Source organism: Anomaloglossus baeobatrachus, chromosome 1 (genome assembly GCF_048569485.1).
Source record: "Anomaloglossus baeobatrachus isolate aAnoBae1 chromosome 1, aAnoBae1.hap1, whole genome shotgun sequence".
In the NCBI taxonomy this organism is placed as follows: Eukaryota; Metazoa; Chordata; class Amphibia; order Anura; family Aromobatidae; genus Anomaloglossus; species Anomaloglossus baeobatrachus.
Genome location: NC_134353.1, coordinates 566,750,760 through 566,777,365, shown reverse-complemented (window position 1 = coordinate 566,777,365; position 26,606 = coordinate 566,750,760). Strand labels below are relative to the sequence as shown.

Here is a 26,606-nt window from a genome sequence, read left to right as displayed (position 1 = left end):
CTGTATTAGACCTCAGATGTTACTGATTGGGCACCATACGATATGTAGTGACATCTGGGGCCTAGCTGGAAGTCACAGCCTGATGTGAAGAGGTCAAAGAGCATGCACACAACAGGGGAAAGAGGGAAAAAGCTCAGAGGACTGGATGGCAGGTACAAAGTATAGTGGGAATGGGGAGCAGAGAGGTGAGAATTATTATTTACATGGCCTTCAATGTCTGAACAAAATGGCCATAATTTAGCTGAATTTGTGTGAAGCGAATTGAAAACATTCTGTATTCAGAATAATACAATTTTTGGTAAAATTTTAAGAGAATTGAATTCCATTCAAATACATTTGCTTATGTCTAGTTATTAAGATAATATGAACAGACAACTTTTCTAACAATAACAATAGACTCAGGTAATTGTCATAATTATAATAGAAAACGTAAGTGGATTTGTAGTATTTTCCAAAGGAAGAAAATGACCATTGGTAATTATGGAAGGGTATTGTTGTATTCAGTGATGGAGCTTCTATCAGAAAACCTTGACATGGAATGCTGGGCATGCTGCCAGTATGAGGATGGCACAAGATAACTGATCACCTCAGACAGCAGAAAAAGAGTATTTTATGGTTAATAAGATACTCAAAGGTAAAATACCCAGAAAGGCATTGAATAGGAAGCAAAGAGTCCATGCAAACAATTAAGTGCCAAACTAGCTTCCTAAGGGACCCTAATAGTGACTGATTGTAATATACAACTGGGATAACAGGAAATCTTAGTGCAGTGACCCCTGACCTCATATAAAGGGAACTTGTCAGGAACTTGCTAATCCCTGCCTAACTGTCCCTGTATCTAGTAGAATAGATAAAGAGATCTTTAGAAAAAGTATTTCTATAGATCTTTTATCATATGCTAATGAGGCCAGCGACTAGTTGCAAGGGTGTTATTTCCCCCGACTAGTCTGCCCTCTTAGCATGGTAGGACACTCACAGGGGTGTGGTAACATGCTACTCAATGTAGCATCACCAGCGGTGACGTGCGTACCTGCATCTGAAATCTCCACTGTTCAGAAGTCCCAGCACTTCTGTTCATGTGCAGTAGACCTCACTGAAGCCGGGGCGCGTACACCCGGCTTCAAACTGCATTCAATGGACACAGGTATGCACGTCACTGCTGGTGATGCTACATGGAGTAGCATGTTAGTGCGTCCCTGTGAATATCAGAGCTCCTGAGCAGGTGGTAGAGCCGGTTCTTTGTGCACTAGGATTTACACCATACGGTGACCCCCAAGTTTGTGCCTGCTCACTGTACAATTCTCTAAGGTGAGCAGTTCTGAGGTGCGCTATCACCAGCTTGGAGTTACAAACCCATCTTGAAGTTATTTTCTCCCTTTTTTCTTTCCAATACATTTCCTTTATCAGGAGTCTGATCCCACCAATGCCATGCTATTAAAATATCCCCCAACTTTCTAATGGATTCTCATTCTGTGTACTCAGCTGAATGACAGTATCTGGCTCATTACTTAATGGAAGCCAACATCTTTTCTTTTTCATAATCAAAGCTTTCTTTGTTGTAACATTATTTAGAATGCAAATTGAACTGTAAATATAAAGCACATTATTTCAAGAGTGTACAGGTATTATTGCAGATAGATGTACACACTCATCTATTGCTAGACTTGCACTTCTATTAACTATTCTATTGTTAAAATAAATTGGATTTCATTGGACCCTTTTTAAATAACAATACAGTTCATGCTGCTTAGATAATTTGTTGTTACCCATAATATTTCTGGAAATGTGCTTTCTACTCAATTGTACTGTGAAAACATTTCAATTTATTATATTATGTGGCTAATGACCTAAAAACTGGGTAAACCTAAGTATGTTTCATGAAAGGAAAATATTTTGCTTTGATCATACTAGTAATTATTGAAGGCTTTCTATAACCACTAATGTTTAAATAGATTAAACCAGCTAACATTCCAAAGGGTGGATTGCTCCTGGTTAGTCATGAGCAAACACTACCATGCTCGAGTGCTCTGTACTCATAACTAGCTGTCTGATGCTCTGGTAGGCATGACTCGAGTACCGAGTATAATGAAAGTCAATGGGGAACTTGAGCATTTTTCTGGAAGATTGCCAGGAAAAATGCTTGAATCCCCCATTGACTTCCATTATACTCCATATTCAAGTCATGTCAATCCGAGCATCAAACTGCTAGTTATGAGTACTAAGCACCCGAGCATGGTAGTGCTCACTCATGCCTATTCCTGATGTATGAACTAATAGGCTATGTTCACACTGGGCGTTTTTGCAGCGTTTTTTAGCTGCAGATTTGCCTTGGTTTAATGCAAACCCATGCTAATAAAACACTCCTTTTTACAGTCCCAGCAAAGTCTATGAGATTTCTGAAATCTCATGCACACAAACACAAAACACCTACAGGATTTTCCTGATGGTTTTGTGAACCACCTCTGGTTTTGTTGCAATATTGAAAGAATGAACATGTCAATTCTTTTTAGCGCTTTGCCACAGTTTTTCAACCTAGTGACAGGTGGACTCGCAATTACCCTTGATCGGCGGGTCTAACCGGGTTTATAAAAAATCCGGTTCTGGCCCAGAATTGATCCAGGGTATGTGGCCGGCATTTAAAAATGGTGGAGGGGATAGGGAGATTGGAGCAGGCGCAATATATTTACCGAATCACCGGTGCAGCTGTACGCTCCTGCTGAGCCTCCACTTACCCGCTCATTATCTTCATTACGTATACACTGCTTTCATCTGTGATTGGCCCCCAGCCTGAGTGACAGCATCTGACTGCAACCAATCACAGACCTGGTCTGTGGGTCTAGTATAGAGAGAATGAATGACCTGCGCACTCAGCGGTGACCTCATTGCTATTTACAGTCACAGGTATTGCCAGTTGTGACCGGAAATCACCTGAGTGAAGTGACCGCTAATCATTCGGCTCATTCCTTCTCTGGAGCTCACAGCGGACAGTCTTGTTCTATGGCCGCTTGCTGTGATCTTCAGATGTAGCAGAGCTGAATCATTGTGGGACCTTGTGTGGATTACGTCGGATCTGCAGAGGTGTGATTATAGGGTTGATAAAGTGGTGAAAGAGGGTGTTTATTACAGATTAGTGATGGGGGGTGTCTCATAAACACCTGCCAATAGCAATCTAGGTCTTAGACGCAGCTGTTGGTTGCGATTAACCCCCTAATATTACCCAGATTGGCACCGCACCAGGGCAATTCGGGAGAAGTCGGGTAAAGTGCTTGGATTGCCACACCTAATGGATGCAACAATCCTGGGCGGCTGCAGGCTGATATATTTAGGCTGGGTCTCTCCAGCCTGAAAATACCAGCACCCAGCTGTGGGCTTTGCTCTTGGCTGGGTATCAATATTGGGGGGACTGCACACTGGTTTTTTTTTGTTTTTTGTTTTTTCAATTATTTATTTAAATAATTAAAAAACTGCATGGAGTCCCTTTTATTTTTTAGCCAAGGTAAGCACACAGTTGGGGCTGCAGCCTGAAGCCTTGGGCTTTATCTGTGCTGGGTATCATAATATGGGTAGAACCTACGTCATTTTTATTTACCGTATTTATTTATTTATTTATTTTTTACTGTATGATAGACCCGCAGACCAGGTCTGTGATTGGTTGCAGTCAGACGCTGTCACACAGGCTAGGGGTACATCTGACTGCAACCAATCACAGACGCCAGTACACTGAGAAAACAGTGAATACACATGAGGCTAATGAGCAGCTCTGGAAGTAGGAGGGGCCATGGGAGCAGGTACAGTTGAGCCTAGAATGTATGGGCTCATTTTAGGTTAGTGGACATGACCAGCTGGGTTAGTGGGCGTGACCGGCATGGTTAGTGAGCTTGGCAATGATTTCTCCCTTACACTATTTCATGCTTTCCCCCTGCTCCCCATGTGATAGGGGAATGTTGAAATTACGTCATACCTGGAAGGAGCCCATACACTCTAGCATCTACCGGAGATAAGTATAGCGCACTTGCATTAATTTTTTTTTCTTTCTACCTTTTTTTTTCTTACTCCCCGAGGTCAATCCAGGCCCGGACCAGCACTTGGGTACTTTTTAACCACTGCTGGTCTTGACATCACTGAAAAAAACGCTGTAAAAACACCACAAAAAAAGCCACAAAAACCGCACCAAAAACGCACCAAAACCGCAGATGACTCCCAGGAGACATCCTGGCACAAGATCAGGTTTTGGTCAGGAAAAAAACGCTACAAAAACGTCTTGGGTGAACATAGCCTTAAGGCTATGTGCCCACGGGAGAACGTAACTGCGGATGTATCCGCAGGTGCATCCGCAAGTTTACTGCAGCTGCTCGCCGGCATCCGCAGCTATTTTTAGCTGCGGGATTCCAGCGATATAGCTGCGGTAAACCTGCGGACTTTCATACGAATTACCTGCGGACGTCCCGGCCTCTATCTCCATAGTGGAGGACCGTGATTTCTGCAGGTAATTCCGCATGAACAATTGACATGCAGTTACGTGCGGCTGCGGGACATCCGCAGGTTATTCCGCAGCCGCACTTTCCGCAGTATGGACACAGACACTCCCCATGTCCCATAGGATAACATGGGGAGTATCTGTACATGCTAAAACCTGCGGATTTATCTGGAAAATCCAGAAAAGTCCGCAGGTTTTCAGGGGCAAAATCCGCAGAAACAAGCTCCCGTGGGCACATGCCCTAAAGGTGCTTGGATAGCTAGGCTGTAAATCAGCAATTTTAACTGTAATAAAGGTGCTTGACATCAAGCAGTTTTGTTTATCAAGCACTCTGGATAAACATTAGAAGATAAAAATGGTGGTTTTCCAGAATCACTTCTAGATAAAAAGTCAGATTAATTTTGTCTTAATTAAAGTCAAACATAAACAAAGCCTTTAAATGTGCGACACTTGCCAAGCCATTGTACATTATTATAGTCATAGGAAATTTTATAGACCAAGTACTAAAGGTTTTGACTATTAATAAATATATATAATTGAATAGATATTCCTTCTAGTAATGGTACTGAAAAATCGCCCTCCCCACAAACCTTTTTCCTCTTTTTTGTATAACCCCTGTTTGGATTCAACATTGTGATTTTGGACTGAAATGTAATATCTTTCCCTACTTTGCAGTGGTGCTCCTCTATTGACTTCTATATAAGCTTGAGGTTAGTGACTAAATGAGTTGTGGCTAAAAGAAGGGGAAGAGGGGTCAATCTCAGTAATATTAAAACACAAAAATACTATTCAAAAAGTTTCCAGAATTTATTGACAATTTCTTAAAAACTAAAGCATAATTAATGTAACAGTTACATTTTTTGAATTGTAAAAATAGTCCAACTTGTTTCAAGCATACTTGTAATTTCAGATGACTTTTAAAAATATGCTCTTATGTTATAAGGAATAATATGACTTCTAGCCCTCATATGTTTTCTATCCTGCAGCTTTGCCCTGTGCAGCTTTGCCCTCTACTATAAATATTCAGTTGTTTGTGGGCCATTGAGTGTAGGCAAGAGGCATTAATATCTCCAATAGACAGACATATTCCTTCTTTTCTTTCTCTATATAACAACCAGCAGCACTGAGCAGGGTAGCCCTGAATGCAGCACTAAGCAGTGTAGTCCTGAATCCAGCACTAAACAGTGTAGCCCTGAATCCAGAACTGAGCAGTGTAGCCCTGAATCCAGCACTGAGCAGTGTAGCCCTGAATCCAGCACTGAGCATTGTAGCCCTGAATCCAGCACTGAGCATTGTAGCCCTGAATCCAGCACTGAGCAGTGTAGCCCTGAATCCAGCACTGAACAGTGTAGCCCTCAATCCAGCACTGAGTAGTGTAGCCCTGATTCCAGCACTGAGTAGTGTAGCCCTGAATCCAGCACTGAGCAGTGTAGCCCTGAATCCAGCACTGAGCATTGTAGGTCTGAATCCAGCACTGAGCAGTGTAGCCCTGAATCCAGCACTGAACAGTGTAGGTCTGAATCCAGGACTGAAGTTAAATAAACACTTACTAGAAAGATGTAGCACATCTGTTTGTGCCTCTAACTTATTCTACCTCCTCTACTTCCCCTCTTAATGGTCAAAATGGAGGGAGCTGTAACATTAAACATCAATACGCTTGCTGTTCATCCAATTTTGACCATAGCTAGCGAAGTCGTGCGCGATAGCACCCGCCCACGTTGCTGTTTCGTCATGGTGGTGATCGCTGCCGTAGCGAAATTGTTCGCTACGGTAGCGATCACCACCATGACGAAACAGCGACGTGGGCGGGTGCTATCGCACACATACCTGCTTAGCGACGTTGCTGGAGACACTGATCAATCTCTCCTTTAAGGGGGCGGTTTGTTTGGCGTCACAGCGGCGTCACTAAGTGGCCGCCCAATAGCAGAGGAGGGTCGGAGATGAGCAGCCGGAACATGCCGCCCACCTCCTTACTTCCTCATTACCTGGATGCAGGTAAGGAGATGTTTGTCGTTCCTGCGGTATCGCACATAGTGACGTGTGGTGCCGCAGGAACGACGAACAACCAGCGGCATGCACCACCAACAATATTATGAAAAGGAGCGATGTGTCAACGATCAACGATTTTTACGTTTTTGCGATCGTAGATTGTCGCTCTATTTAGTCACACACAACAATATTGCTAACGGCGCCGGATGTGCGTCATGCACACCGTGACCCCGACGATATATCGTTAGCGATATCGTTATGTGTAAAGTACCCTTCAGAGTGAATACTGAGCTCCAAAGGTAGAGAGAGGAGAAAAAATTGTCAATAATCGAGAGAAAGAAACAGATTTTCATGAAATGTTATATCATAAAAGTTTCATATATTGGCAGAGTAAACTTTGATGACAAGAGAAAATGTCAACACATGGGGATGGGTTATGCATAAACTGGCAAATAGTCATGCAACTGCAAAACATTAGTGCCTGGGGATTTCAGACTTTTTTGTAAACTGTGTAAGAGTAGCTTTTCATGAGTTGCAAGTTCATAACAATCAATTGGAAACATAGATTAACCCCTTCACCACACGGCGATTTTCTATTTATTGTTTTTTCCCTCCCCTACATAGATGTATGAGGGCTTGTTGTTTGCTGGACAAGTTGTACTTTTGAAAAAAAAAACCACTTTTACCATATAGTATACTGGAAAATGGGAAAAAAATCCAAGTGTGGTGAAACTTCAAAAAAATGTGCAATTCCATATTTTTTTTTATTTATTTACCATGTTCACAGAATGATAAAACTGAACTGGCAGTATAATTCTTCAGGACCTTATGAATTTGAAGATACCAAACATGTATAGTATTTTTTTTTTACTTTAATTGGTAAATAAAAAATAACACAATTGTCAAAAAAGACGCTTTTGTCGCCATTTCTAAGACCCATAAAAGTTTCATAGTTCAGCATATTGGGCTGTGTACTGGTGTTTTTTGAGCTCTTAGCTGACATTTTATAAATACCATTTTTTGGTAATTAAGATGTTTTTATTGCCTCTTATTGCATTTAAGAACGTAAATCAGGCGTTTTTAAAAAAAAAAAAAAAATACAGTGTTTGTCAATCAGATTAAGTTATTCTATATTTTGATAGATGATACATTTATGAATGCGGCGATACCAAATAAATAGAGTTGAGTGAGTATCGAAATATTCATGTTTACGATACTAGTAACGAGTACTGTGCAATATTCACGTATTCATTCTGAATAATGCAAGTCAATGAGATATGCGAGTATTTTCCACTGATTGGGAAATACGAGTAATTTACTCGCATTTCCCATTGACTTGCATTGTACTTAGTATTCGGAATGAATACGCGAGTATTGCACAGTGCTCGTTACGAGTATCGCCAACATGAATATTTCGATACTTGCTCAACTCTGCAAATAAGTATTTATTTATTTTTTTATTATTTTATTCTCAGTAGGACAAAAAGGAGTGATTCAAACTTTTGAGGGGGGTTGATATTTTTTAAAAACCTTTGCCCCACTTTAAGTTTTTGGTTTTTAGTAGTCTCCTTAGGGCATTTGAAGCTACAATCTTCCGATTGTTTGTGCTGTACAGAGCAGTACATTAACTCTTGTATGTACAGCAGAAATACTAATGTAATATGAACGCTGGTACGCAGCCGACATTCACAGGAAGTGCGTCATGACAGAGACGAGGTCATCAGCCCAAAAAAAAAATTGTGGAATTGCACTTGTTTTGCAATTTCACCACACTTGTAATTTTTTTTTTTACATACATTATGTGGCAAAAAAAATTATGTAATTCAAAAGTACAACTTGTCCTGCAAAAAACAAGCCCTCATACAGCTATATCGACAAAAAAAATAAAACGTTTTTGACTTGGAACAATGGGAGGAAAAATGAAAACGGAAAGAAAAAAAAGAAAAACAATTTTTCAAAACAAGTTACACATTTTTAATAAGTATACAATTATTTGTATTTTAGTTGACTTTATGAAACATAAATACTAAATTTGTGTTGTTCTCCAATTGTTTAAAAATCTTTAGTTTTCACATTATTTACAAGTATAATCATGTACCATATAAATCACATGCTACACAAAAATCATCCAAACAACACAAGAAATAATCCATTTAAATCCAGTGCATGCCATGTAGACCTACCTTAATTTAAAGTGTTTCCTCATCTGTAAAAGAGACAAAAAGAAATTTCATAAATCATTTTCATCTGCAAGTATCACAATAAATCCGGCTAAACTTGCATATTTAGCATTCTTCCAATACTACAACTAGAACATACAGTACTAAGTCTTTATCTGCATTTTAAAGTACAGGTGCATCATTTTCAAACAACAAAAGAGACTTCACTGAAATTTATTGCAATCAGGTCCACAGATGGGCTCATACCTAATGGAATAAAGTGATTGTCAAATTTAGAATGTTACATTTCCTACAATAACAAAATCCATTAATGTGGATACATCTCCAAATTCCTGATAGAATACATCTATTGTAGATAGAAAGTGCTTATATCATGTATAGTGAACAGCTGACTGGAATCATGAATTCTTCGTTACTCTAGAGATCAGCATTTTTGCTTTTTCTTCCACAGAAAAAGGATCAACATATATAAAAACTTTTTTTTTTTTAAAAAAGCATGGTCCTGTAACAAAACATTCAATTAGTTTAGGTTGTTTAGGTTGTACGTTTTTTAATACTCTATTAAAGCTTGCTTGGCCAATTTATGACAGCCACCTGTTCACCCCCCCTAGTTTTTTTTATCAGAAAGGTGACTTCAAAAGTAACTTTTAACTATCACATACAACTTAGACCTCTTTCCCAAGTCAATGAAAAACACACACTTTTTTTACTGACGTGATAAAGGTGCCTCCGTGTGCCGTGATTTTGGCACTTGTGTTATCTCCGTGTGCTATCCGTGGTAATACATGGAGATCAGGCACTGATACTCACCTGTCCACGCCGCTGCTGTCCATGGTGCTGAAGTCTCCCTTGATACTGTGTCCAGCCGCCACTGTCTCTCCACTGCAGCTACTGTGCAGTGCATATGTATGAGAATAATTAGCCAGCCTGGAAGCAGAGAGAGCAGTGGATGAAGACAGCAGCGCTGGAGATGGGTGAGTTTAAAAAGCTTTTTATTTTAAATGTATGTGTTTTTCTGCTTTGTGTTTCACGAATCACACCACTATGTGGTCCAAGGGACATCAGTGATGTCAGAAAAATACTGACTTGTCTCCGTACGGAACACACAGACATGCATGTGCGCTGCACAGAAACACATCAGTGAAAAATCACTGATGTGTGCGTAGACCCATTGATTTTAATGGGTCTATGTATGTCCGTGATTCTGGTACGTATAAAAACTACAACATACGTACCAGAATCACTGAAGTGTGAAGGAGGCCTTAGACCAACGTGGGTTAACACCAACTCATAGAGACAGGCTTGGCCAACAGTCTAATATTTTGGGGTCTTCCCGACTCTCCTCTACAAGAATATTTCTGGGGAGATAATGATTCATCATATTCAATTTTCAACTGCTGATCCTTTTATCTACAGGAGATAAGCTGCCACCATAAATGTCTGTTACTGACTTTACTGAGTACCTCTGTGTATGAAAGAGTCAGGAGAGATAGTTGTTGGATGAACAATTTGCCTAATTTGTCAGACAGTCATCTTTTATATATGTGGATCCTTAAACTAGAGGACCTGCAACATACATTTAATACATAGACAGATAATTGACTGTCCTTTAAACATCATGCTTACATTTTTTGTGGCAGTGGATGATGAATATGAAAGTAGATGCAGATAAATTAAACACTTATGGCTTGATCCCTCATGCTTCTGTCTGGCATACACTTCAACATTGGGACTGTCCAAAGAGGACAACTATACTATGAATAATATAAGTTTTCCTTTCAATTATTCTTATTAATTTGATATAGGAATGTAACTATTATAAACAATTGTCTTTGGGTATTCAGAAGGAGGTCTAAAGTGGTATAACAACTTACACAAGTTATTATTCCAGACCACTCCATAGGCCATAACTATTACATAAATGTGGCTCCCACGATTTTCTTGGATCACAAAACCTTAGATCAGATGAGCTAAATGGAATGACAGGCGTCACATGAACCCCATCACTCTAAACAGGACAATTATAGTGACAAAGTTAGCAGTGTGTAGTGTTTGGTTATTTTCATGTATCTTCAATCTAATATATAAAGCTGAGTGTATGTATGTATATGTACGCTAAAGGAATGCATCATCTCATTTAAAATGGCAAAATTTTACACAGCCATCTCAGTTGACTCAGGAAATGTCATAGACTATGTTTTGAGAGGAAATTTTAACCCTGCGCTTTACAGTTATTCACCAAATAAACCTGCTTACTTACTGTTTGGATGTGTGAGATAATATATTGGCTGTTTTTACAGCCTAGATATTTATCAGGTGACCTAAGGCAACCAATCACAGCTCTGCTTCTATTTTGCTATGGGTCATTAATAGTAGCTCTGATGGGTTGCTATAGGCAATGAAGGACAAAAAGAGAGAAAGACAGAGAGAGGGAGACAGAAAGAGAGACAGAGAGAGAGATACAGACAGACAGAGACAGACACAGAGAGACTGACAGAGAGAGACAGACAAAGAAACAGAGACAGAGAGAGACAGAGTGACAGACAGAGAGAGAAAGAGAGAAAAACAGAGGAAGACAGAGAGTGACAGAGAGAGAAAGAGAGAAAGAAAGAGGGAGAGAATCAGAATAGGAAAGTGCGAGAGAGGAAGAGTGGGATAGAGGGAGAGAGGTAGCATGGGAGAGAGGGAAAGTGGGAGGGAAGGAGACTTGGAGGGAGTGAGGGAGTGATGGAAAGTGGGAGAGAGGGCAAGTGGGAGAGAGGGAGAGTGAAAGAGTGGGAGAGGAAGAGTGGGAGAGTGGGAGAATGGGAGCATGGGAGAGTGGGAGAGAGACAGAAAGACAAAGGGAGACTTAGGTACTACCGTGGGCAACAGCGAGTACTACAGCTAGTGTCATATACAAATAAGGTGGAGCGGTACAAGAGTGCTCAGCACCATTTTACTGGGAGAACGAAAGCGAAAAGGTGGTCAAAACCCCCACTAATCTAGCTGTTTGTGTGCTTCCCAGTGATGGAACTAACACAAATCTAAGATTGGATAGATGATAACAATTGTAGTCTTAATTATCTTTTTAAGATGCTCATGCACTTTCAAAATCTATTGGCAGAATGCTCATTTTCTCAACAGCTTTTTCTCAGCCTTACCACCCCATACATATGTTGGCTTGGTTTGACCAAGCCTGTAGGAATGAGTAAGCTGTTATTAGACATCTGAGATTAATAGGTTAAAATGGAACAGCCTTAAGTGGAATCTCATTGATGTAACTACAGTTATCTTACTGGTATCTCAGAACAGCTGTGGTACCAAACATTATTGATCCAAAACATCTACACTTGGCACTTGTTGAAATTTACAGATATTGTACAACAAGAATTATATTCCAAAGTGATATACCATTCAATGATTTTTTACAGATTTATATCAAACTTAAGATAATGTACGACTGCTAAAAATAATGATGGGTAAAATAATAAATGTGCAAAAAAAACCTTTTATGCCATACAGATGTGCAGTGGAGAACTTTTTTGAAAAGCTTATGAAAAGCAGTTTTCATGTTAGATTATATATATGCTTATTCAGTTTGTCCGCACTGACCTCAATTGCAGTTTGAAACTATATAAGAGTTTATGTAGCTGGATATAAAATGAGCTTATAGTGTTCACTCGGATCCCAGTGGAGTTACATTCTCTCCACTAATCTCACAGAAAACAGACATGATTTATGGCTGTAAACATTTTCTTTCTATTAAAAATCTTTTTTAGATAGGTCCTGATGAAGCACTTTTTCTTTACCATAATGGACAAAGCACACGTATTGCTGAATAGAACATTTCAGGTTAATTTTGTGTTGTCTATAAATTTTACCTGTACCGTTCAATTTATACCTGACATTGTTTGAGAATGTTTTATCTAGGGAATAAATTAGCCATGTTTATGAGTTGTGCAAAATACGGTGAGTTACTTTCCAAATTAGTTGGATCCCAAAAAGATTGTTCAAATTTGTCTAGGAAATTGAAATCACATCAAAGTATTTCTATTTTAAATATATATATATATATATATATATATATATATATATATATACTAGAAGGTGGCCCGATTCTACGCATCGGGTATTCTAGAATTTACGTATTGTGTAGTTCATGTATGATTTTTGTTATATATATATATATATATATATATATAGATGTTGTTGTGTGTAGTTACCAAGTGTTTGTGTAGGGCGCTGTACATGTTCTGGGTGTTGTCTGGGTGTGATGGGGGGTGAAAGCAGTGTTGTTTGTGTGTTGCGTTGTTTGTGGAGCGCTGTGTGTGTAGCGTTGTGTGTGTGTGTTGCGCGGTTTGTGTGTGTGTGGTGTGTTTTGGGGGTAGGTATGTTTTGTGCAATGTGTGTGTTGTGCGGTATGTGCGTATATTTGTGTGTGCAGCGTTGTCTGTGTGTGGGTGTCTGTGTAGGGCAGTTGTTTGTGGTTCCCAGTGTGTGTGAGTGGTGTGTTGTGCAGTGCGCGCGCGCGTGTGTGTGTGTGTTGGGGGGAGGTGTGCACTTCCCATCGTGCTCCATCCCCCATGCAGCGCACTCCCTATCGTGCTCCATCCCCTATGCTGCGCACCCCCCATCATGCTCCATCTCCCATCCTGCGCACTCCCAAACGTGCTCCATCCGCCATGCTGCGCACTCCGAAACGTGCTCCATCCGCCATGCTGCGCACTCCCAAACGTGCTCCATCCACCATGCTGCAAACTCCCAAACGTGCTCCATCCGCCATGCTGCGCACTCCCCATCGTGCTCCATCCCCCATGCTGCGCACTCCCAAACGTGCTCCATCCGCCATGCTGCGCACTCCCCATCATGCTCCATCTCCCATGCTGCGCACTCCCAAACGTGCTCCATCCGCCATGCTGCGCACTCCCAAACGTGCTCCATCCCCTATGCTGCGCACCCTCCATCGTGCTCCATCTCCCATCCTGCGCACTCCCAAACGTGCTCCATCCGCCATGCTGCGCACTCCCAAACGTGCTTCATCCGCCATACTCCGCACTCCCCATTGTGCTCCATCCCCCATGCAGCGCACTCCCCATCGTGCTCCATCCCCTATGCTGCGCACCCCCCATCGTGCTCCATCTCCCATGCTGCGCACTCCCAAACGTGCTCCATCCGCCATGCTGCGCACTCCCAAACGTGGTCCATCCGCCATGCTGCGCACTCCCAAACGTGCTCCATCCGCCATACTCCGCACTCCCCATCGCGCTGAATCCCCCATGCTGCGCACTCCCAAACGTGCTCAATCCGCCATGCTGCGCACTCCCAAACGTGCTCCATCCGCTATGCTGCACACTCCCAAACGTGCTCCATCCGCCATGCTGCGCACTCCCAAACATGCTCCATCCGCCATGCTGCACACTCCCAAACGTGCTCCATCCGCCATGCTGCGCACTCCCAAACGTGCTCCATCCGCCATGCTGCGCACTTCCAAACGTGCTCCATCCGCCATGCTGCACACTCCCAAACGTGCTCCATCCGCCATGCTGCGCCAGCATCAGCCTCTCTACCCGCAGCATCAGCCTCTCTGCCCGCAGCATCAGCCTCTCTGTCCCCAGCATCAGCCTCTCTGTCCCTAGCATCAGCCTCTCTGTCCCCAGCATCAGCCTCTCTGACCCCAGCATCAGCCTCTCTGTCCCCAGCATCAGCCTCTCTGTCCCCAGCATCAGCCTCTCTTCTCCCAGCATCAGCCTCTCTTCTCCCAGCATCAGCCTCTCTCATCCCAGCATCAGCCTCTCTGTCCCCAGCATCAGCCTCTCTGTCCCCAGCATCAGCCTCTCTGTCCCCAGCATCAGCCTCTCCTCTCTGTCCCCAGCATCAGCCTCTCTCCTCCCAGCCTTCCCCAGCATCAGCCTCTCTCCTCCCAGCCTCCCCCAGCATCAGCCTCCCCCAGCATCAGCCTCTCTTCTTCCAGCCTCCCCCAGCATCAGCCTCTCTCCTCCCAGCCTCAGCCTCTCTCCTTCCAGCCTCTCCCAGCATCAGCCTCTCTCCTTCCAGCCTCCCTCAGCATCAGCCTCCCCTTCCCAGCCTTCCCCAGGATCAGCCTCTCTCCTCCCAGCCTCCTTCCTCCCAGCCTCCTCCTCCCAGCCTCCTTCAGCATCAGCCTTCCCCTCCCAGTCTCCCCCAGCATCAGCCTCCCCCTCCCAGCCTTCCCCAAGATCAGCCTCTCTGCTCCCAGCCTCCTCCAGCACGCCGTGTTCCTCTGCCGACACTCACACACACGATCGCATACACTCACACACACCCGATCCCGACACTCACACACACCCGATCCCGACACTCACACGCACCCGATCGCATACACTCACACACACAGACACTGACGATATCGCACATACGCGCTCACAGTCACAACATCCGGAGATACCACATGCTTCTGGCCATGTGATCCTCCGTCAGGTCCTGGAAGGTCACAACAGCACAGTATCGAGGCCGAGAAGCAAGCGATATCGCCGGATGCTGTGAGTGTGTGGATGCGATGTGATGTGTGTGTGATGTGTGTGTGAGGTGTGTGTGTGAGAGTGAGTGTGATCTGATGTGTGTGTATGTGTGTGTGTGTGCTGTTATGTGTGTGCGTGTGGATCTTCCGCCGCTGCAGGACCTTGATGCGCTTGTAACCATGCCAACGTATCCCGTCCCCCGCTCGCACGGGAGCCCACACCACTCCCGTGCGAGCGGGGGATGGGGAACGGGGGGGGGAGTACAGTATTCACCTCCGTGACAGCCGTGTCAGTTCGGGGAATGCGCGGGGGGGGAGGGGGGGAGTACAGTACTCACCTCCGTGACAGCCGTATCAGTTCGGGGAATGCGCGGGGGGAGGTGGGCGGGGCCAGAGCTAGCGTGCGTTGCGTGAGGGGGGCGGGGCGTGGCGTGGCCGAATTGCCAATGCCTGCAGGGTGCCGGGGCGAGAGGCCAATCTGTGGGGGGGGCGGAGCCTGGGCGAGCGACTGGCCAATCCGTGTGGGGGCGCAGCCTGGGCGAGCGGCCAATCGGTGTGGGGGGGCGGGGCCATGGCGAGCCCAGCGGCCAATCAGCTTTGTGTCACCGTAAGGACACAATGTCACCGGAAGGACACAATTTTGAAGCATGACAGACAGACAGACAGACAGACAGACAGACAGAATAAGGCAATTATATATATAGATATATATATATATATATATATATATATATATAGTTAGGTCCAGAAATATTTGGACAGTGACACAAGTTTTGTTATTTTAGCTGTTTACAAAAACATGTTCAGAAATACAATTATATATATAATATGGGCTGAAAGTGCACACTCCCAGCTGCAATATGAGAGTTTTCACATCCAAATCGGAGAAAGGGTTTAGGAATCATAGCTCTGTAATGCATAGCCTCCTCTTTTTCAAGGGACCAAAAGTAATTGGACAAGGGACTCTAAGGGCTGCAATTAACTCTGAAGGCGTCTCCCTCGTTAACCTGTAATCAATGATGTAGTTAAAAGGTCTGGGGTTGATTACAGGTGTGTGGTTTTGCATTTGGAAGCTGTTGCTGTGACCAGACAACATGCGGTCTAAGGAACTCTCAATTGAGGTGAAGCAGAACATCCTGAGGCTGAAAAAAAAGAAAAAATCCATCAGAGAGATAACAGACATGCTTTGAGTAGCAAAATCAACAGTCGGGTACATTCTGAGAAAAAAGGAATTGACTGGTGAGCTTGGGAACTCAAAAAGGCCTGGGCGTCCACGGATGACAACAGTGGTGGATGATCGCCGCATACTTTCTTTGGTGAAGAAGAACCCGTTCACAACATCAACTGAAGTCCAGAACACTCTCAGTGAAGTAGGTGTATCTGTCTCTAAGTCAACAGTAAAGAGAAGACTCCATGAAAGTAAATACAAAGGGTTCACATCTAGATGCAAACCATTCATCAATTCCAAAAATAGACAGGCCAGAGTTAAATTTGCTGAAAAACACCTCATGAAGCCAGCTCAGTTCTGGAAAAGTATTCTATGGACAGATGAGAAAAAGATCAACCTGTACCAGAATGATGGGAAGAAAAAAGTTTGGAGAAGAAAGGGAACGGCACATGATCCAAGGCACACCACATCCTCTGTAAAACATGGTGGAGGCAACGTGATGGCATGGGCATGCATGGCTTTCAATGGCACTGGGTCACTTGTGTTTATTGATGACATAACAGCAGACAAGAGTAGACGGATGAATTCTGAAGTGTACCGGGATATACTTTTAGCCCAGATTCAGCCAAATGCCGCAATGTTGATCGGACGGCGCTTCATAGTACAGATGGACAATGACCCCAAGCATACAGCCAAAGCTACCCAGGAGTTCATGAGTGCAAAAAAGTGGAACATTCTGCAATGGCCAAGTCAATCACCAGATCTTAACCTAATTGAGCATGCATTTCACTTGCTCAAATCCAGACTTAAGACGGAAAGACCCACAAACAAGCAAGGCCTGAAGGCTGCGGCTGTAAAGGCCTGACAAAGCATTAAGAAAGAGGAAACCGTGCGTTTGGTGATGTCCATGGGTTCCAGACTTAAGGCAGTGATTGCCTCCAAAGGATTCGCAACAAAATATTGAAAATAAAAATATTTTGTTTGGGTTTGGTTTATTTGTCCAATTACTTTTGACCTCCTAAAATGTGGAGTGTTTGCAAAGAAATGTGTACAATTCCTACAATTTCTATCAGATATTTTTGTTCAAACCTTCAAATTAAACATTACAATCTGCACTTGAATTCTGTTGTAGAGGTTTCATTTCAAATCCAATGTGGTGGCATGCAGAGCCCAACTCGCGAAAATTGTGTCACTGTCCAAATATTTCTGGACCTAACTGTATGTATATATATATATATATATATATATATATATATATATATATATATATATATATATATATTTGTTTAGTCAGTGGTATTTTGAATCAATATTAAAAAAGTAGATTCCACACATTTAAAAATAGTACATCTTGAGAAACATAACAATATCCTGTGCGTTTTGAACCAGTATATATTAACGGTTTTATTCATATCGACTGTTCATCTGCTGTGTTAGCTTAGTGCTTAGTCCTGTCCAATTTGGAATACCTTTAGTATCATTCATATCCAGCAGCATGGTGCTGTTTGTTGGTTTATCTAGCCACATTTGGAAAACTTTCAACCTCCTGATCAACCAGAGAACTGGGGAAAGGAGTAGAAGCATTATTAAGATAAGTTATACTTTAAGCTTTCTCTGATTAAGTTGTTATTCTCATAGAGAACCATTGGGACATATTCCTGGGTATCCCGGGGAGTTTTTGTAAACCTAGCTATTGCACTTGAAGCACTTTAATTTGAACACTGCACTTTATCTTTTGTTGCACGGGTTTACTGGGTTAGGACAGGGAAAGCCGTCGAGGAGTGGGGGCGCCATATCGTACATCTAGGGTGCCAACCACCACGGATAGGTAGGACACAAGAGGGAATGGACATTGTAGGGAATTAATTCCTCCACCTTCCTTTGCACTGATTTGCTATTTTGTAATGTGGTTCAGACTATTTTAAAATAATCATTAAACTTTATGTTTTAGTTGGGGTCTATGCATACAATTAGCTATTTTCCATTCTCTGTGACATGGGAATTATTAGCATTTCAAAGTCTTTGGTGCGAATGTGGAGCAGGTGTGTTAACTTTGGTATTATCGCTCATAAACTCTCTCATTCTGGTAACTGTAAGTTCAACATGGCACCTCATGACAAAACATTTTCTGAGGATCTAAAAAAAAAGAATTGTTGTACTACATAAGAAATAAGAACATTACCCTGAAACTGAGCTACAGCATGGTGGCCAAGATCATACAGTAGTTTTACAAGCTTAGCATCATTTCCAGTGGTTGTATTTTCAAAATAGTAGTATGAGTGTGACAGCATTGCTGCAGAGGTTAAATGGTTGAGGTCAGTCTGTCAATGCTGAGACCATACGCTGCACACCGTATCAAATTGGTCTTCATGCCTGTCAATCCCCAAAGCAAGCCCTCTTCTAAAGATGAAAAAAATATAATCGCACAAAGAGTTTTCTGAAGATAAGCAGACTAAAGACATGGATTACTGGAACCATGTCCTATAGCATGATGAGAAAAAGATAAACTTATTTTGCTTAGATGGTGTCAAGTGTTTGGTGGCAACCAGGTGAGGTGTACAAAGACAAGTGTGTATTGCCTACAATTAAGCATGGTGGGGAAAGGTTCATGGTTTGTAGGTGCATGAGTGCTGACAGCAGTGTGGAGTTACAATTCATTAATTCCAACGTTTACTGTGACATGCTGAAGCATAGCATGATCCCTTTCCTTTAAAAACTGGGCAACATGGCAGTATTCCAACATGATGAAAACCCTAAAAACACTTCCAAGATGACCACTGACTTGCTAAAGAAACTGGGGTTAAAGTTGCTGGACTGGCCAAGCATGTCTCCAGAGATAAACCCTATTGAGCATCTATGAGGCATCCTCAAATGGAACGTGGAGGAGCGCAAGGTCTCTAACATCCACTAGCTCCGTTATGTCATCATGGAGGAGTGGAAGTGGATTCTATTGGCTCCACTTAATTTCTAATGAACTTCCTGCCCATGAGAGTTAAGGTAGTGCTGGAAAATAATGATGGTCACACAAAATATTGTGCACTATTAGACCATTTTTACTTAGGGATGTACTCACTTTTGTGTCAGCAGTTTTGACATTAATGGTTGTGTGCTGAGTTATTTAGAGGGCACACCAAATATACACAGTTTTACAAGCTGTATATTGACTACTTTACTTTGTAGCAAAGTGTCATATCTTCCGTGTTGTCCCATGAAAAGATAAAATATTTACAAAAATGTATAACTTTTGTTTTGTGACATCATCAAATTTGGTGGGACTGGTTTACTATCTAAATATTCTGGTGACCTTTTGACTCTCCTCTAAAGGCAGATGAGAATAAGGCTGTTAGAATTCAATATAGCAAATGTTTTTGCATTTAATAGAACTGTTACCACCAGATGTGTGGGTCAATGTCTAGTTGTCGATTGACAACCGTTGCATACTTGGCTGAGCAATGTATGTGTTTTTGTGGGGGATATAGTAGTTATCTTTTGTATCTGCCAATCTTAGAAAAATAATACTTTTGATTCATTGTTTTATTATTAGAATTTGTAAATAATATTGTTATTAGTTGATCTACCTCTCATAATACCCGACATTCCAATGAGACAGAGACACATGAAATATATGGAATGTGATGATAAGGCACCAGAAGAATAGAGGATATTAGTTATAGACAAGCAATGATGGAATTCGCTCAACTAGTCTCTAAGCAGCTAATAGCATCTAAGGGTTCTAATAGAAATAGTAAGATCAAGGGGCGTCTTTGTACTCTCATTCCCAGTGTGGTATTTCTTTTATCTCACTAAATTTAGTGCCATGCAGATGTTCACATGGAGGGGGAGCTCTGAAGAACATTTGGGAACAGTCACTTGAAAATATTGCATTATCCTATGTTCTATGGGATGAATTTAAGCTATAAAATGTATATTCAATATATATATATGATTCAATTATTTATCCTCAAAACTGATTTTTTAATATAAAATGTAGAATTTTTCATTCATATAACATTTTAAAAATGATTTCATTTTAGCTAATGTGAAAGTTAAAGTTAATGTTGTGACATATGTACAGATGTACCTTACACAAGGCACCCTACACTGTATGTGTATTGTGGCAGCAGTCAATTCACAAACTGCTACATCTGTATGACTGACTGATGATTTTGATATCTATCAGAACACTCATCACTGCCATTAACTTTCACACTTACAAAAATTCTGACACTTCTTCTATTCTAGGATCTGAGTGGTAAAGAAATGTGACTTTTCTCATTTGCAACTTATTTTATTATTGCTTTTATGGTTGCGTTTCATAAACATTACTAAATCCTGGCCAAGAGGCAAGTCATGTTACTTTTTACAAGCTGACATATGTAACAGAAAGAACTTCAAATTCTGGAGGATATGCTCAATAACCACACCAAACCACTGTTCTGAAGTAAAATGAACCAAAAATTAGTAATTTCATTAATAAGCATTATCTTCTGTTCTTGTGTGGAATAGTACCCAATCATTCTGAAAGCTGTAAAATCATCGGACTTGCACTTCATTTTACTTTCTTTCATTGATCATTAATGATCCGACTTCAATTCAGTACGAATTGCAAATTTGATGACTCAATTTCACATTTTCAATAAATATCCAACATTTTTCTCATGCTGCTCCAGTTTTTTGGAATGCTTTACCCCAGACAATTCAAATAATACCTAGCCCTCACATTTTTAGGTAGGCTTTAAAAACACATATCTTTATATAAACCTATCACTTCAACTCACTAATGTAACTCTTCCCTGTTCCTCTTTTTAATTTATCCTCAGATCTGTTCCATCCTATTCATCAGTCTTCACATCCTCTGTGCACCCAACAGCACTTGGTAACTAAACATAGACAGATAATGGCTGTTGACCGGATCATGCAGCTTTACATCATTATCTCTATTTATTATAATTTTGTCTGAATTATACCTGATAAGCACTTGTTTAATATTGTGATTGTGTCCCCCTATTTTTTTATAGATCGTCAGGACAAAAGAAAAGTATGGTCTTGCACCAATGGGGAATACCTTGCCAGGTGCTGCAGACAGAGGAATCTGGTTGGATACTTCGTGAAGAGTTGGCAAAGGGTGAACGCTAGTAATCAGAAGATAAATCCAGGAGTAGAGGAAGAAAGCGGCACTAACCAACGCCTTGCATAAAAGTCCACTTTATTGAGAACGGTGCGCTAAGAACATGCGGGAGAGAAGCTGGGTGCAGAAACTCCAGGAGACAAAGGCCATTTCACGCTACATGTGCTTCTACGGGACCCATAGAAGCGCTTGTAGCGCAAAACGTCCGTTGTCCCCTCGAATGCCTGCATCCGGCTTCTCTCCCGCATGGCCTCACCGTACCGTTCTCAATAAAGTGGACTTCTATACAAGGCATTGGTTAGTGCCTCTTTATAGATTGTAAGCTTGTGAACAGGGCCCTCATTCCTCCTGTAACTAAGAACTATGTGTTACTTTGTTTTATCTTCATTGTCTGTACATTCCACTGCTTAATTGTTTAAGTGCTGTAGAATATATTGGTACTATATAAATACAATTATTATTATTTCCACAGGAAGCAATGAAAAGTATATACTAGTCTGCCAATTAATCTATAACATGTTACCAATTAACAGTCACATATCATTAGAAATTTAATTTATGAGTTCATATTTATAATGTCGGTACTTAGTGAATATATCTAATGTATCATTAACACAATTTCATCCCAGAACACAATTAATGCAGATGGGCAGTGGTTCATGCCAGATCTCCAGCCATTCATCCAGTTTTTACACTATTGTTGTCTAAATTAAGCAATACTTGACATATAATTCTAAAATGCCAATTGGTTTATTGCCACCCACTGAAATGCATGATGCAGACACAAGCAATACAAAGACATGATGTTTGCTCTGACGAGAGATTCAGCTCCATATCTGGGAAAATGTTCAATTTTATTTATGGCATGAGCACTCAAAAGAAAAAAATATTTGGTTCTATAACGATTTTATCCAGAGGTAATTATTTAGTTGCTACTACACCTATTTTACTGAAATATATGTGCTATACTTTTATTCACCTTATGGCTGGACTCACACGAGCGTATTGCATCCGATGCGAGAGCATCGGATGCGATATGCTAATGCCCCCTGGCTCAGGCTCTGCTGCGAGCGTGAGCTGGGTGTCATGCGACTGTAACCCGATCTTGCGATCGGGTCACAGCTGTGAAGCTGAGTGCAGGCGCTGCGGAGGAGAGGGAGGGGTTAATCCTCCCATCTCCTCCACTGTCAGCCTGTGCGTATATCACACTGCACTGGGATAACATCCGAGTGCAGTCCGATGTATCTCTCGCATCCATTCACTTGAATGGGTGCGAGAGATACGGCGGTAGCAGCAAAACGCAGCATGCTGCCGCTTTTTTCGCATCCAGAATCTGGATGCGAGAAAAGCTGACCAACAGCTCAACCTCATTGCCTAACATTGGTCAGAGTGCAATGCGAGAATTTCTCGCATTGCACTCGTCCGATTTTCACGCTCGTGTTAGCGTACCCTAATAGGGACACAATAAAAATGCTTGTTACAATTTATTACCCCTTTTCTAAAGGGGTCAATTTTTTATTTTACACTTTATTTTTTTTTGTCACATGAGAGCTTCTTGTTTTGTGGAGGACATGTTGTAGTTTTGAATGACACCATTCAGTTTACCATATATTGCTCTGAAAAATTGGGAAATGGAATTTTGTAAAGCTGTATGCACATGTGTTTTTACTGCATTTTTTATACATTTTTGAGTGCAGATTTGCAACAAAACCTAAAGGCAATCCTGATGTCAGCAAAGTCAATGAGAATCCTCAATAGTCAAGCGCATGTTGCTTATTTGTGATCTCCAAATATGGTGCCGAGAATAATCAATTCTTTCACTGTTTTTGTATCGTTTTCTCCCCCACTGACTTCAATGAAATCAGTTAAAATGCCATAAAAACAGAGGTATGAAAATGATTGCAAATTTGCTGCTTATTTGCCGTGCTTTTGTAGCATTTTTGCTTGATTTTTTGCATGTGTTTTTAAACAGCAGTGAATGCAATAGAGATTAATAATAAAATCCTATTTTGCCTCAGTGTCAATGTAACTGTGACATGGCCCTTGGGTCGCCCTGGGGCACATTCGTATAGTACCAGGCTCATGAATTAGTTACATGTGTATTAACATATTATAATGGTTATGTGTAGAGATGAGCGAGCCTCTGAAGGCTCGAGTTCGGTTCGGTTTGTCGAACGGAGGCCCCGTTCGAGTTCGGTTTGATGAACCGTTCAACGAACCTCTCGAGCCCCATTGAAACCAATGGGAGGCAAACACAAACACATAAAAACACATTATAAATGTACACATACAGTTAATAAACATTCCCATAACACTTACAGGTCCCCGCGACGTGTCCTGCACTCTGTCTCCTGACGCTTTTTCTTCCGATAATTGCTGCGTCCTCCCGGTAACCAGCACTGATGATATGACCTTCCGTGACGTCAAAAAAAGCATGTGACCAGTCACGTGTCAATTATCTCATTGGCTACAGACTGGTCACATGGCTATGACGTCATGCTAGGTCCTGTCATTGCATCTCTCCGGTACGTGGTGATCGTTCCAGCATCTCCGTATACCGGCAAAATGCTCTGGCACATGGTCGGTTTACCCGTTCTGCTTCCCCATTCCGTTATTCACTGGCTGCAAAGGCGGTCAATAACAGAGATCACCATTTCTATAGCAACCCGCCTGTCAGCAGTGATGTCACCGCTTACAGCCTGCAGCCTCTGCTCACTGACTGAGTGATTAGATTGCACTGGGAGCAGCCACGTCCTTCCTCCCATGCAGCACTGTCTGATGTAGCAGAGCTGCATGGGTTGAAGGAGAAAGAAGACAGAAGACCATGGATCGTGGAGGGATGAGAGGGATTAATAAACATGGAGTCTCTAATGTGTCTGTGTATTTATTTCTATTAAAGTATTTTTTCTCTGTGTGGCATCTTTTTTTTAACCCTTTATTGGAGATTCTTAATGGCCAGGTCAAACTTGCCTGACATTAAGAATCTCTGACTTAATACTAGCTAGTAAAACAAAGCTAGTATTAACTCATTATTATCCAGCAAGCCACCCGGCTTCAGGGCTGCTGGAAGAGTTGGATACAGCGCAAGATGATGGCACTTCTATGAAAGTGCCATTTTCTGGGGTGGCTGCGGACTGCATTTCACAGCAGAGGGGCCCAGAAAGCTCGGGCCAAACTGTGCTGTGGATTCATATCCCTAGCTGCCTAGTTGTACCTGGCTGGACACAAAAATGTGGCGAAGCTCATGCCGATTTTTTTTTTTATTATTATTTCATGAAATTTATGAAATAATTAAAAAAAGGGCTTTCCTATATTTTTTTTGTTCCCAGCCGGGTACAAATAGGCAGCTGGGGGTTGGGGGCAGCCGTATCTGCCTGCTGTACCTGGCTAGCATACAAAAGTATGGCGAAGCCCACGTCATTTTTTTGGTGGGCAAAAAACTCCTGCATACAGTCCTGGATGGAGTATGCTGAGTCTTGTAGTTCTGCAGCTGCTGTCTGCTCTTCTGCATACACTAGTGAATGGAGCATGCTGAGCCTTGTAGTTCTGCAGCTGCTGTCTGCTCTCCTCCATACTGACAGACAGCAGCTGCAGAACTACAAGGCTCAGCATACTCCAACCAGGACTGTATACAGGAGTTTTTTGCCCTGCAAAAAAATTACGTAGGCTTTGCCATGTTTTTGTATGCAAGCCAGGTACAGCAGGCAGCTACGGGCTGCCCCCAACCCCCAGCTGTCTATTTGTACCTGTCTGGGAACCAAAAATATAGGGAATCCTTTCACCGCTTGACTTATAGTGTCAGCTGATTCCGTCAGGTGACTGCATCAGCTGACCATCGCCAGGTCTGAGAGAGAGAGAGAGAAAGAAGACAGAGGGAAGAGAGAGAAAAGAGAGAGAGAGAAAAGAGAGAGAAAAGAGATAGAAAAGAGAAGAGAAAGAGGGAGAGAGAGAAGAGATGAGAAAGAGAGAGAGGGAGAGAGAGAGAAGAGAGAGAAGAGGAGAGAAGAGAGGAGAGAGAGAAGAGAGAGAAGAGGAGAGAAGAGAGAGAGGAGAGAGAGAAGAGAGAGAGAAGAGAGAGGAGAGAGAGGGGAGAGAAGAGGAGAGAAGAGAGAAGAGGGGAGATGAGGAGAGAGAGAGAAAGAGAAGAGAGGGAAAGAGAAGAGAGAGGAGAGAGAGAAGAGAGGAGAGAGAGAGACTGACTGACTGAGACTGACTGACTGACTGACTGAGACTGACTGACTAACTGAGACTGACTGACTAAGAGAGACTGACTGACTGAGACTGACTGACTAAGAGTGACTGACTAAGAGAGACTGACTGACTGAGACTGACTGAGACTGATTGACTGACTGACTGAGACTGACTGACTGAGACTGACTGACTGACTGAGACTGACTGACTGAGACTGACTGACTGACTGGCTGAGACTGACTGACTGACTGAGAGAAAGAGAGAGAGCAATGCAGCCTCATTCCGTGAACTGCTCCAATTTTAGAGGTGTGGCTCACAGCTGATGTCCGGCTACTCCCCTCAGTGCATAATTAAATTAAATTATAAATAAATAATTCTAATTTAAAATTAAAAATAAAATAAATTTTTTACCGGGACAGCCAGGGCTAGAACTCATGCTTCTTAGGCGAGCACTCTAACCATTCAGCCACTAGCTCTAATGAAAAACATAGGCAGATTTGGTAATCTTGACTTCTGCATTGTAGACTGAAGTCTCAGATTACAGCGTGGTTCACTTCAGGTGCTACATGGAGAGAACACAGAACGCTCCCTATCATCTTCATGTAGCAGAGATAGTAGAGCTGACAGTGTCATGTGGATTATGTCGGACCTGGAGGCGTGTTTGGGGATTTTAATAAAATGGTGAAAGAGGATTTTTTTTGTCTTTTATTCCAAATAAACGATTTTTCGCTGTGTGTGTTTCTTTACTTTCCCTTTCAGTTTAATCATGGAAGGTGTCTCGGGGAGACGCCTGGCATGATTAACTCATTATTACCCCGATTGCCACCGCACCAGGGCAATTCGGGATGAGCTGGGTGGAGTCCCGGGACTGTTGCATCTAATGGATGGGGCAATTCCAGGCCGGCTGCTGAGTGATATTGTTAGGCTGGAGGGCTCCCCATACCGTGGTGCTCCCCATCCTGACAATTCCAGCCTCCAGCCATGCGGCTTTATCC

General features: G+C 42.3%; 1 long non-coding RNA gene across 1 annotated transcript in view; it reads right to left on the bottom strand.

The window, feature by feature from the left end:
* Positions 1-26,606, bottom strand: part of LOC142245108 (uncharacterized) — a 1,140,303-nt gene that overhangs the window by 783,982 nt on the left and 329,715 nt on the right. The window contains exon 3 of the long non-coding RNA XR_012724730.1: positions 8,650-8,672. This is a non-coding gene — a long non-coding RNA (uncharacterized LOC142245108). The remainder of the gene's footprint in view (positions 1-8,649; positions 8,673-26,606) is intronic.